Raw genomic sequence first — 13,110 nt, 5'->3', positions numbered from 1 at the left:
AAACTAAAATATTCAAACCCAACGTTCCTCATTATATAATAAACATACGAATCATAGCGACATGTCCTCATTATGAATCGAGTATTATCTTCCATGTATTACAATACATTTATTATATAACAATGTACTTTATGTGGCAATGTACTTAAGTGAATAAACCCTAAACCTTATGTTTATTCAGGTCCTCTGAAATTTTTCTCAAATGTAAAATTAAGATGCGCATAAATATGAGAAAAATCAAAAATAAGAGTTTCATTAATAATAACTTTATTTGTACAAATTACATAAGGGAACCAAGTCCCATGTTCTCTACATGATCCTTGAATTTATGAGGTGGCAAGCCTTTTGTCATAGGATCGGCAATCATCAATTCAGTGCTAATGTGTTGAATGACCACTTTATTTTCCTTAACACGTTCTCTAATAGCTAAGTACTTAATGTCGATGTGCTTGCTTCGACTTCCACTTTTGTTGTTCTTAGCCATGAAAACAGCAGCTGAATTGTCACAGAACATCTTTAGCGGCCTTGCAATGGAATCAACCACTCTAAGGCCTGAAATGAAACTCTTTAGCCATACACCATGTGATGTAGCCTCAAAACAAGAAACGAACTCAGCCTCCATAGTAGAAGTAGCAGTCAAAGTTTGTTTGTTACTCCTCCAGACACGGCTCCACCGGCAAACATAAACACGTAACCGAGATGTAGATTTACGTGAATCACGCAACCGGCGAAATGCGAGTACGAGTAGCCAACTACTTCTAGATTGTCAGTTCGTTTGAACATCAGTTTGTAATCCTTAGTACCCTGAAGATACCTCATAACTTTCTTTGCAGCTTTCCAGTGGTCTATCCCCGGGTTACTCTGAAATCTTCCTAACATTCCGACAGAATAAGCAATGTCGGGTCTTGTGCACACCTGAGCATACATTAGGCTTCCAACAGCAGAAGCATAAGGAATGTTCTTCATTTGTTCTCTTTCAAAATCATTCTTTGGGCACTGGCTCAAATTTAATTTATCACCCTTCATAATTGGAGCAACGCTCGGTGAACAATCTTTCATATGAAATCTTTCTAAAACTCTGTTGATGTAGGCTTCTTGAGATAAACCTAAGATACCTCGGTATCTATCTCTATGAATCTTAATGCCTATGACATAGGATGCTTCACCCATGTCTTTCATCTCAAAGTTCTTTGAAAGAAATTGTTTCACTTCACGTAGCAACCCTTTATCATTGGATGCAAGAAGAATATCGTCCACATATAAAACAAGAAAACAAATTTTACTCCCACTTTCCTTCAGGTATATGCATTGATCCATGACATTCTCTTCAAATCCAAAGGAAGAGATGACATCATGAAATTTTAAATACCATTGGCGGGATGCTTGTTTTAATCCATAGATGGACTTCTTGAGCTTGCATACCAAATCCTGACCTTCACTAGAGGTGAATCCTTCTGGTTGTTTCATGTATACCTCCTCCTCTAGATCACCATTCAGAAAAGCAGTTTTTACATCCATCTGCTCCAGCTCTAAATCAAAATGAGCAACTAATGCCAAGATGACTCTGAGGGAATCTTTCTTTGATACAGGAGAAAAAGTCTCCGTATAGTCAATTCCTTCCTCTTGAGTGAATCCTTTAGCAACAAGTCTCGCTTTGTACCTCTCAGTGTTGCCTAATGAGTCTTTCTTAGTTTTATAGACCCATTTACAGCCAATGGCTCTCGCCCCATTAGGCAACTTTACAAGTTCCCAGACTCTGTTGCACCTCATAGAATTCATTTCATCATCCATAGCATTGTACCACAATTTTGATTCTCTACTGTTCATAGCTTGTAAAAACGTTTCTGGATCATTTCCAATTCCAATATCAGATTCTAATAAATACACAACATAGTCTTTATAAATCCTTGGTTTGATAGGTCTAGTAGATCTTCTTAAGACTTCACCAACAGGCTCTTGTGGAGCAGCAGCAGGTTCAGCAGGTTGTTCAACAGTTGCAGGCAACTCTTGAACATTTTGATCTACTGGATTATCATTACCAACTTGTGGATCTTCAGTGATTGGTAATGGTTGTTCAACATTCGTTTGAACTACAGGAGTGTTAACCATTATCAATCTTGCTTTTGAAGTGGAAGGTTCTGAAGGATCTTTCTCAGGACCTAAGTCCTTTGATTGATCACTCCCACTGATCAAGGCATTCTCAAGAAATTTTGCATTCCTTGATTCCACAATTCTTGTGCTATGAGATGGACAATAAAACTTGTAACCTTTAGACTTTTCAGCGTACCCTATAAAGAATCCGCTTATGGTCCTTGGGTCCAATTTCTTCTCTTGTGGATTATATATTCTGACTTCAGATGGACATCCCCAAATGCGTACATGATTCAAACTTGGTTTCCAACCTTTCCATAATTCAAAAGGAGTTTTTGAGACTGCCTTTGTTGGAACTCGGTTTAATATGTACTCGGATGTCTTTAATGCTTCAGTCCACAAGGATTTAGGAAGGTTAGAGTTGCTACTAAGCATACTCCGCACCATGTCCATTAATGTTCGGTTTCTTCTTTCTGCAACACCATTTTGCTCGGGTGTACCGGGCAAGGTGTAATGGGCAACAATCCCATTTTCTTCAAGAAACTTCGCAAATGCACCAGGTGCTTGTCCATCTTCTGTGTATCTACCATAATACTCACCTCCTCTATCGATCTCACTATCTTAATTTGCTTGTTGCATTGTTTCTCTACTTGACTTTAAATATCTTAAAGACATCTAATGCTTCACTTTTATTATGAAGTAAGTAGATATACATGTAGCGTGAGTAATCATCTATGAATGAGATGAAGTATTTCTGACCATGTGACTCCATATCCCGGACTACATATATCGGTATGAATGATTTCTAATATTTCAGAACTCCTATGGACACCAGTTTTGACAGAACTTGGAGGTTTGCTTTCCCTTAATGCAATCCACACAAGTATCAAAGTCGATAAAATCTAAGGTATTGAGTACCCCATCTTTTACCAACCTTTTAATTCTATCAATGGAGATATGTCCCAATCTCCGGTGCCACAATGTACAGGAATCCTCTTTCATAACACATCTTTTAGTGCCAGCGTGAACATGCATAACATTATTAGTGGTATTATTTTGTAAATTAAGGCAGTAAAGACCATCAGACAAAATACCATTTCCAACACATTCAGATTTATAATATAAATTGAAATATTTGTCTGAAAATGTAAAGGAAAAACCAAAGGGTATAAGTCTTGAAACTGAAATCAAGTTTCTAGAGAAACTTGGTACATAAAAGGTCTTTTCTAACTTTAAAATAAAACCATTACTTAAAACTAAATTGCATGTTCCAATAGCTTCCACATGTGAGCCCATCTTGTTTCCAGATAAGATGCTTTGCTCACTTGCCACTGGCTTCCTTAGATTTTGAATATCCTGCAAGGAATTTGTTATGTGAATTGTTGAACCGGAATCAATCCACCATGTGTTAAGATTAACATTAGCCATATTAGATTCATAACATACTAAGGAAATTGGATTACCTTTGTCATCCATCCATTTCTTGAACTGGCTGCACTCCCTTTTAGCATGTCCCTTTTGTTTACAAAAGAAACATTTGATGGAATCTTTCTTTATGGCAGCCTTGGGAGCCATGGGCTTTTTCCCTTTGTTCTTCTTGAATGGCTTGCGTTTCTTAGGTTGAGTGGTCAGGTGAACATTTTCTCCTTGCTCCTGTAGGAGCCTGGCTTCCTCTTGAACACACATGGTCATCAATTCATTGATAGTCCATTTTTCTTTATGTGTGTTGTAGGAAATTTTGAAAGGCCCATACTGTGAAGGAAGATTGTGAAGAATGTAATGAACCAGGAAGGTATCAGGAATGATAACATCGAGTTTCTTCAAATGAGCAGTGATGTCCCTCATTTTAGAAATGTGTTCTCGAACTCCTTTAACACCGGTGAGTTTTGTGGACGAGAACTCTTGGATGAGGTTGATGAATAAAGATTTATCTGAAGTGTCAAACTGCTCATCCATAACTTTGATAAAGTCTTTCACCTTCTCAGGTGGCTCCACCGATCCACGCATTCCCATAGGAATTCTGGACATAATGAACATGATGCAGAGACGATTAGATTGCTCCCACTTTTCACGCAGTGCAATCTCAGCAGCAGTGCTAGTATCAGTGATAGCAGCTGGTTCATCTTTCCTTATTGCATAATCCATGTCAGTGCAAGCTAGGTGGAGAAGAACTCGTTCCTTCCAGATTTTGAAGTTGTCACTCCTAAGCTCAGGGATTTCACTAGTGATTTCAGCATATTTAGAGGTGGATGAAATAGCTGCAAGAATAGGATTACAAAAAATTTAGATGTTTAAAAGAATTGAGGCTTTAATGAATTCATGTTTTACCAATGTAGAAACATGATGAAGATGAAAATTTTATTAAATCTAAAATTGCCTGTGGGCTAAATTTTAAATCTAATAAAATTAGATGAACTTTATGATAGATTTAATGAAGTATTTAATTTAGAAATAATGGAGGAATGAAATCTATCTTTAATTAAAATTTGTGATAACACTATTAATTCAAATCCTCATAACTCCCTGTGGGGTAAATTAAGAGAATTTAACTTAATATATTATCCTAATTAATTATAAAAATATAATAAAATCCCTGTGGGGTAAAATTATTATATCCAAATAATTAATTACAAGTTTTGTCCATTAAGGTGAATTTTAATTAATATATAATTTTATATAATTAAAGATGCTGTGGCTACTCCCTAATTATAAAAAATTATATTTTCACTTTAGACATTAGGTATTGGGCTCTACCTAAAAGTAATTTCGTTATTAACATAATAGACAATCACTGAGATTAGTGCTCCTAGTGTGGTCGTCCGAAGATCATTAAAAACCGTTCTAGATATGAGCATTTGTCCCAGGTTCATGTTTTCTTATGTCAAACCACAAAACTACTTACGTTTTATTCATATTTTATTCATTTTATTAAGTTTTATGAATATTTTATGAATAATTTTATGAAGTTTTATGAAACTTAATTGCTAAATAAAATATTCAACCTATCTTAATGTTTGAATATTTCTAAATATATCTAGCACTATAAAAGGAATTTATGAATAGCATTTAAATCATACATATCTAAAGTAATTGCATTAAACATAAATTTATCAAATAATTACAAAATAATACAATTAATGTATGATAATTAATTAAATGCAAATTCCTTAATATGAAATTAATGGCAGATTTTTCAAAATTAATTTAGACAATAAATTGCAAAAATTTGGTAATATATAGTTAAATGCACAAATTAGCACAATTTTTACATGCCTAAACAAATCATGTAATAAATTACCAAATTTAAACAAATTTCCATTTTCAATTTATACTATATATATGTATTAAACAAAAATGGAAAATTAACTAAATGCAATTTATTGACTAAATTAACACTGAAATGGGAAAATAATTAATATTCCAAATAAATAAAAATTTATAAAAAAATTCGGAATTTTTCCCTTTTCTTTTTTTTTTTTGAAAAATCCATACTACCAAACGACATGTCGTTTTTGCAAAAAGCAAAACGACACGTCGTTTTTCCAAAATTTGAAGGGCTGAAAATGAATGCAAACGACACGTCGTTTTTCACACTGTGAAAAACGACATGTCGTTTTTTCAAACGACATCTGAAAATGAAGCGTTTCAAACGACACGTCGTTTTTGAAAAACGACACGTCGTTTTGGAAAAACGACACGTCGTTTTTGGAAAACGACACGTCGTTTTTTGGGCAAACGACACGTCGTTTTTTGACAAACGACACGTCGTTTTTTGACAAACGACATGTCGTTTGTGTCGTCTTCTCCAGCCAAACCGGGTCGAATTTGACCCGTTTTTCTGCACGCGGGTCCGTCGAACCCGACCCAAACCCGATCGGAAATTGCGTTTCCGACGACCAAATTGCGTGTTTTCAAATCTAAAATGTTCTAAATCAAATAATAAAGAGATCCACATAGATTTTATGCACGAAAACACGAAAAAATATATACTTTAATATCACGAAACTAATCGGGTCCGAAAAAGTTTTAACTGAAAATTTTTTCCATCTTTAAGTTTTTCAATGAATTTTCAATGCTTAGATCGATCTATAATACTATACGAATATAGTAATGTATATAGAATTCGAAATAAACACCAAAAAATGAAAAAAGGAAAAAACAAAACCATGGACCGATCGTGATTATATATACGCATGTATATATATATATGCATGTATATATCACATAATAAAAAAATGAATATTATGATTATTATTATGTGACAAAACATATATATAATATACAATATATATATAAACATATATACATATAAAATATATATATATACACGTACGAATGTATGAGTATATAATATATATGTATATATGAACAATAAAATATATATATATATGTATATACTGATTAAAAAGTATATATAATATAAATGGTATGAATATAAATATATATATATACAGAACCGAAAACAAATATGTATATATATGAACAGTATATGTATGTATATATATATATATATGAAACTCAAATAAAATCAAGGCAGAGATAAATCCGCTCTGATACCAACTGTTAGACTATATATATAGTGTATATAATATAGCATATACAATGATATGAAAATGCGGAAAATATAATGAAATCATATCAATAATATATGCAATGAAAGGATCGATGTACCTCCAGCCATTGATCTTTGAGCTTCAATCCCTGCGATAGCTTCAGTATTGGAGTTCGGGCTTCCTCGCTCTCTCAACTCTCTTTAGATGGAATTTGCTGAATGGATTCAGAATGAGTGAGGAGCTCGGGGACCGAGACCCTATATTTATAGGTGAGATACTCCATCAGTATCTGTGCCACATTAATTGTCAGAATATTTTGACAATTAATTCAGGAAATCAAATCAGGCAATGAATATAGAAATCTGACCATATATAGAATATTACATAATTGATTTTGTCCAGATTTAATGAATATAAAATATTCATTTATCAGAAAATCAATTATTTATTTATTTCCTTAAATAGAAAATCATTTTCTTAATTAGAAAATAATTTCCATAATAAAAATATTCTAATAGTAAATACATAGGAATATCATATATTATGAAACAGATTTGAAAGAGAGCACAAGATTCAACAGAGGAAAATAGATTAATTAGCTTAGAAATCTCTACTAATTTGACATCTTATTTGAAAATGAAAATTGACTGCAGTTGGTGATTTAGTCTTGTACACGATCACACACTTAGATTACATAAGTTTATTTGAAAAGGGATAAGACTTAGAAACTTTTTCTGCATATAAATCTGACACTGTCACTCTCAACAATGGTGTATGAAACTGTTGCACTGTATAAATATAATAATAAAGTCTCATTTAAAAACACAGGACAAAAAATAAATTGCGGGTCATTAGAAATAACCAATTTTGGTGTTAGTGGAACAGGAAAATTACAACTTTATCCTTAGGTTTGGCTTTATTAAAGTTTTGTTATGAGCGGCATTTTGGTACTTTTTGAGTAATTAATGAAAATAGAATTCATTTATTATTCCTTTAAGAATTTTGATAGAAATTTTTAGACAGAAATCAATGTCACCCTCATTTCCTTATTTTGTCGAACACTTGGAGTCAACTCTTGGAAAAGGTATTGTTCTTGAGGTGTTTGGAAGCTTGCTGGTGAAAGAAAACATTTTATTTAGTTTTCTATTATATGATTAGGCATTTTGTGTTTAAATAAATTATAGTTTTATATATTAAGGTTAGAGTAGAGTTATTTGAATAATTTTTTGTTAGAGTTATTTGAGCTTATTGAAATAGACTTTGAAAATGGGAATTTAGAGCTTTATAGTTTAAAACTTGAGCTGTAATGGTAGATTTTATATTTACGGGTTAAATCTTTTTTAAGGCTTTGTATTAGTCTTGTTTAGTACACTAAACTATTGTGGAAAGTTTGGGGAAGATTGGTGATGATTTAATCAGGTTTTGAAGGCTAGAATTTAAAAAAAAATTAGTTAGGGTTTTTGCCTGATAATTAGTTATCCGGTTATTGGTATTGGTGAACAAGTTTCCAAACAGTTAACTAGAATGTAGATTCGGTTAACTGAATTGCCAATCCCAAGGGGTGACCTGATTCTTGCATTTTAGGTGTATTTAGGGTATTTTCACTTAATAGATTGATAGGGAAACCCTAGATTTTGTATCTAGTTATTCGAAAGTGTTTGAGATAGACACTTACTAATTTACCGCTAATGTGACTAAAGGCCTCCAATCTTTGAACGGAATTCCATTTAGGTTGGTTGGCACACTTGAATTGGATTCTAGGTGAGAAAAGTATTTAGATGCACATATGCACATGTTTAGTTATACATGTTTATGATATCGTTTACCTAGTATACTAGAGATATCAATATACATATACATAGATTTACATTTAGATACTAATATCTAGTGATGCTAGAGGGTATTAGATAGTATGAATTAACGATACCAACATAAATACGACTAGAGTACTAGAATTATATTAGTATAATGGTTAATCATATTATAGGTAGGAATATTTGGATCACAGTTAGTTGATTTATAGTAACTGAGTGTATGGGCACTTCGTTATAAATTAGATATTTGTTATATTATGCATGCTTTTCTTGTTGATGAGTTTGTTGACTCACAGTCTCTTTATAAGTGCAAGTAAGGAAAGACTAAATCTGAACATCAGTGAATAATAAGCTTGGGTTTATTGTGCATATCTAGTAGTATACACTTTGGTCTTTAATGGCAAGTTTTTTTTTCTGTGCATGTAGTAGTGTTTTATTGCCTTGAGTATGTTCTTTGGGATGTATAAAACAGGTTTGGAAGGTTTGGTTTTATTTGGGGTTGATTTGAGGGAGTTATGAAATTTTGAAGTTTTTCTGCACTGAACCGGAATTCTGGTTCAGTGGAACCTGTAGGAACCGGAATTTCGCTTGGTCCCTAGGAAACCCCACAGAACTGGAATTCCGGTTCGGGAACCGGTCTACCAGTTGGGCAATTTTGGGAACCCTAGTTTTTACCATTTTTGTGATTTTAGGTTATCGACATGTTATTTATCGATAGGGAAACTCTTAGTTTCAAGTTTAAGTCCCTGAAAAGTGATTTAGCGTGTTACTTATCTATGTTATAATAATCAATGTGATTAGTATAATGCCATGCATATGTTATTACATGCTTCGCATACATGTTGTTCATGCCTGATAGAATATATTGATAGCAATAATAATATAAGTAGAGTTGTATTAATTACAGATAAATGTATGTTGGCTGAAATACTGATCGATGTTGTCACATCAATATGGCTGGAGTATGACCGGCATATTGAGTATAGGCTGACATTATGATCGATAGTATGGTCGTACGAACGTTCTAGACTCAGTACCGTGTGGGACACAGGGATAGGGTTATGGTTAGGTGTATGGGCGCCTGATTATAACCTAGGATATTATTATGTTTTATGTTATGCTTTTCTTACTGAGTCTGTCGACTCACAGTGCTATTTCCATATGTAGCTAAGGGCAAGACTAAGGCTGAGCAACCGTGAGGGCGAGCAGATGAAGATTGCACCACTACTAGAAATTAGGCTTTTAGTGACCATATAGTGACACTCATAAAAGTGTGGGTCACTAAAAAATTAAGAGTGGCTTTTAGTGACACACAACATTAGACTCTAAATGTTCAGTGTTTATTACGCGAAATGTGTGTCACTAAAAATATGGAGTGTCACTAAATACTAAAACCCAAAATATATAATTTTTTAAAAATTAAATTAAAAAAAAACCATGGCCTATGGAGACGTGCCACGCGTGTCAGCAAACGTGTTTTCCCATGTTTTCTGCGCGTCACTAAAGCCACGTGGCTTTAGTGACGCGCAAAAAACGTGGGGAAACATGTTTGCTCACACCCTTTGCGCGTCACCGTATACCATTTTATTAAAAAAAAAAAGGAAAATACATATCAGCCCTAATCCCATTTTATTTCATCCTTATTATATCGTCCCAATATTCCTGCTTCTCCCCTAAAAACACAGCTCCACCATACCAGGCCACTGCTCCCACACGATACTAGCCACTCAGACCCAAAAAAAAATTGTTCCTGCTACCGGCGATACCCTCCAAGATCAAAGACTATCTTCCAAAGGTCAAAGGAGGTAAGTGTAATGGTTTTTTATTTTGTTTAGTTTCTTTTTATAAATATTTAGTTTTTTTTTCTTCTTCATCTCAGGCCAGCGCAGAGCTCCTCCCTCTCAGCCAGAGACCGGTGCTCCTCCATCTTAGGCGCTGTGTGCTCCTCCATCTCAGGTAACAATTTTATTTTTTTTTTAATTTTCATTTTCGTTTATTATTTTTTTTTTCATTTCAGATTATGTTAAAATAATGTGGGTTGTGTATAACCTCAAAAAAATTTCAAGATAAAAAAATTAGTTAAAATTTAGGTATACCCTAATTTTGTATTTAAAACTAGAATCTAAATATTTTTTTTTTAATTTCAGATTATTTATGTTATTTTTTTATTTATGGTTTTTTTTTTTTGTTATTTAGATTATTTTAAAATAGAAAATTTAGGTATACCCTAATTTTGCATTTAAAACTTGAATCTAAATATAATTTTTTTTTTAATTTCAGATTATTTATGTTGTTTTTTATTTATGTTTTTTTTTTTTTTGTTATTTTAGATTATTTTAAAATAGAATTTGTTGAGTACAAGCTCAAAAAAATTGAAAGAGTAAAAAATTAATTAAAATTTGGGTATACTCTATTTTGTATCTAGAGCTTTAATCTAAATATGAAAATTAAAATATTTTTTAGCATGATAAAAATCTTTTAGAAAACAAATATTATAAATTATAATTTTAGTTTTAATAAAATAATAGAAAAGCTAATAAAGTTTTGACCTTTTTTGATAGTCAAAGTTTACATGAATTTTTTTTTTTAAATACTATGTTGTCTCCTCTCTTAAATCATTACTTTATTGGAAAATAATAATTTTCTAGTGGTATTTTCAAATCTCAAACATAAGAAAGAGAATAATAAGCAAACCAAACTATACTTTTTTTTTATTACTATTATTAGCTTGATAATGATGATTGTCATTTCTATTACCTATTTTAATAGTTTTTTTTTTCAATGTTATTATTAGTGTTTTGGTTACTAGCAAGGATTCTTACAAAGTTAACGTGATCATTTTAAATTAGAAGAGGTACGTGTGCATATTAATTTTTTTATGTTAATTAATATTATACCAATGTTAGAGGAGTTTGAATATCCTAAATATTCATCCATAGTGAAGTAGGTTTTAATATTAATTGTGTGTTGCGGTGATAACGGAAGGTTTCTAACTTGTGTCCCTTAGTGAAGTAGGTTCTGCGAAAATTTGATTGTGTTGCGGTGGTATAAGGATGAAAACTTATTGCATGTTGGTTGAATTATTTGAATTATTTGTTTGCTATAATAGATGGATTATGTAGTGAGAATTGGATGTTGATATTATTGGTGCCGGACTCTTATTGGTTATGTTTCATGGATCCCAAAAACTCACACTTGAGTAATCGACCTAATATTAGAGAGACGGTCACATTGGCATTTCAAACTTACTACAGGGCTATAAGGAAAGAAATTCCACCGAAGCTAAAAGTTCGACGCCCAACTGTACGTATTCTTTTTCTAAGAAAAAAATTAAATTATATTTTGTTAAGATCTTTGTTAATTTAAAGAAAAATCTTTAGTGTCCACATCAACTGGAAGACACCGAATGTGGATATTATGTAATGAAGATGATGAAAGATTTAATTCAAGCTTCGAACCGGAAACACTTTTTGGCCGAGGTATATTAACATACAAACTATATAAATATGTCATACATTATTATTATTATTATTATTATTATTATTATTATTATTATTATTATTATTATTATTATTATTATTATTATTATTAAGAATGAATATATGATGATAACTTTAATTAATATATTATTTATTTTTAAATTTTGTAGTTAAGTGATGCAAATTATACAGAAGAATAAATTGATGAAGTGAAAGAGCATTGGGCAAGTGAGATGTTATCGGTTATTCAAACTTACTGACGTTAGTTGTTTTTTGTTTTAATAGACCAATGGGCAAGTGATATGTTATCGGTTATTTAGTTGTTTTTTGTTTTAATAGACCAATAGTTATTTTATAATTTTATAGTTATGGATTTATTGGTATAATGAATTAATATGTAATATTTATTAGTTGTGTTGACGTGAATTATTATAATGGTCTAATTTATATAAATTTTACATTTGGTCAATTAAAATTATTATTGTTATAGTTAATTGTATTTGTATATAATTAATATAAATTATTATTTATAATATATAAAATTTGAATTAAAATAATTAATTATTATATTTTTTTTAAAAAAATATATAATGTAGAGGCACTTTTGGTGTGTCACTATATCTCTAAAAATATTAATAAAAAAAGGAAAAAAAAAATAAAATAGGATATAGTGACACTCCATGTAAGTGGCTGTTGTTTTTCTAGTCTGACAAAACCTAACACTGTACCCCTATAGTGACGCGCAGACAATGAGTGCAAAAGCATTCGGTGACACGTTTGGAACGTCACTAAAAATTACTTTTCCAGTCAGCCTCATTAGTGATGCGCGTTGAAGTGTCACGTACTGTGCACATGTCCGGGCGGTTAGGCCTGGAGCGTACGATCTTTGGGACATCAGGGCTTTTACTGTATAGTTGCCAGGCGACAAACTTTTGTATATGAATAATAAATTTTTGTAAATGAGATCCCGAGATTTTACAAATGTATTACTTTATGTTCCTAATTAAATAAGAAAAATTTTAATTAATCACGTTTTTCATTAATCTCGTTGATTAGACACGAGCTGCACAGTACGTTTAAAATCGCGCTAACATGCCTAATAAGTTAGGGTGTTACACTAACATTGCAATTCAACTTAATCCAATCATGTGGAGATGGATTCCAAGCCTCCTT

General features: G+C 32.0%; 1 long non-coding RNA gene across 1 annotated transcript; it reads left to right on the top strand.

The window, feature by feature from the left end:
* The first annotated feature begins 11,245 nt into the window (after positions 1 to 11,245).
* LOC133034015 (uncharacterized) lies at positions 11,246 to 12,506 on the top strand. Its single transcript, XR_009685990.1, has 3 exons — positions 11,246 to 11,761; positions 11,839 to 11,937; positions 12,108 to 12,506. It is a non-coding gene; the product is annotated as an uncharacterized LOC133034015 (long non-coding RNA).
* Positions 12,507 to 13,110: the final 604 nt, after the last annotated feature.

This window comes from Cannabis sativa, chromosome 2 (genome assembly GCF_029168945.1).
Source record: "Cannabis sativa cultivar Pink pepper isolate KNU-18-1 chromosome 2, ASM2916894v1, whole genome shotgun sequence".
In the NCBI taxonomy this organism is placed as follows: Eukaryota; Viridiplantae; Streptophyta; class Magnoliopsida; order Rosales; family Cannabaceae; genus Cannabis; species Cannabis sativa.
The sequence above is the reverse complement of the archived record's forward strand: the minus strand, read 5'-3'. Positions and strand labels throughout refer to the sequence as shown.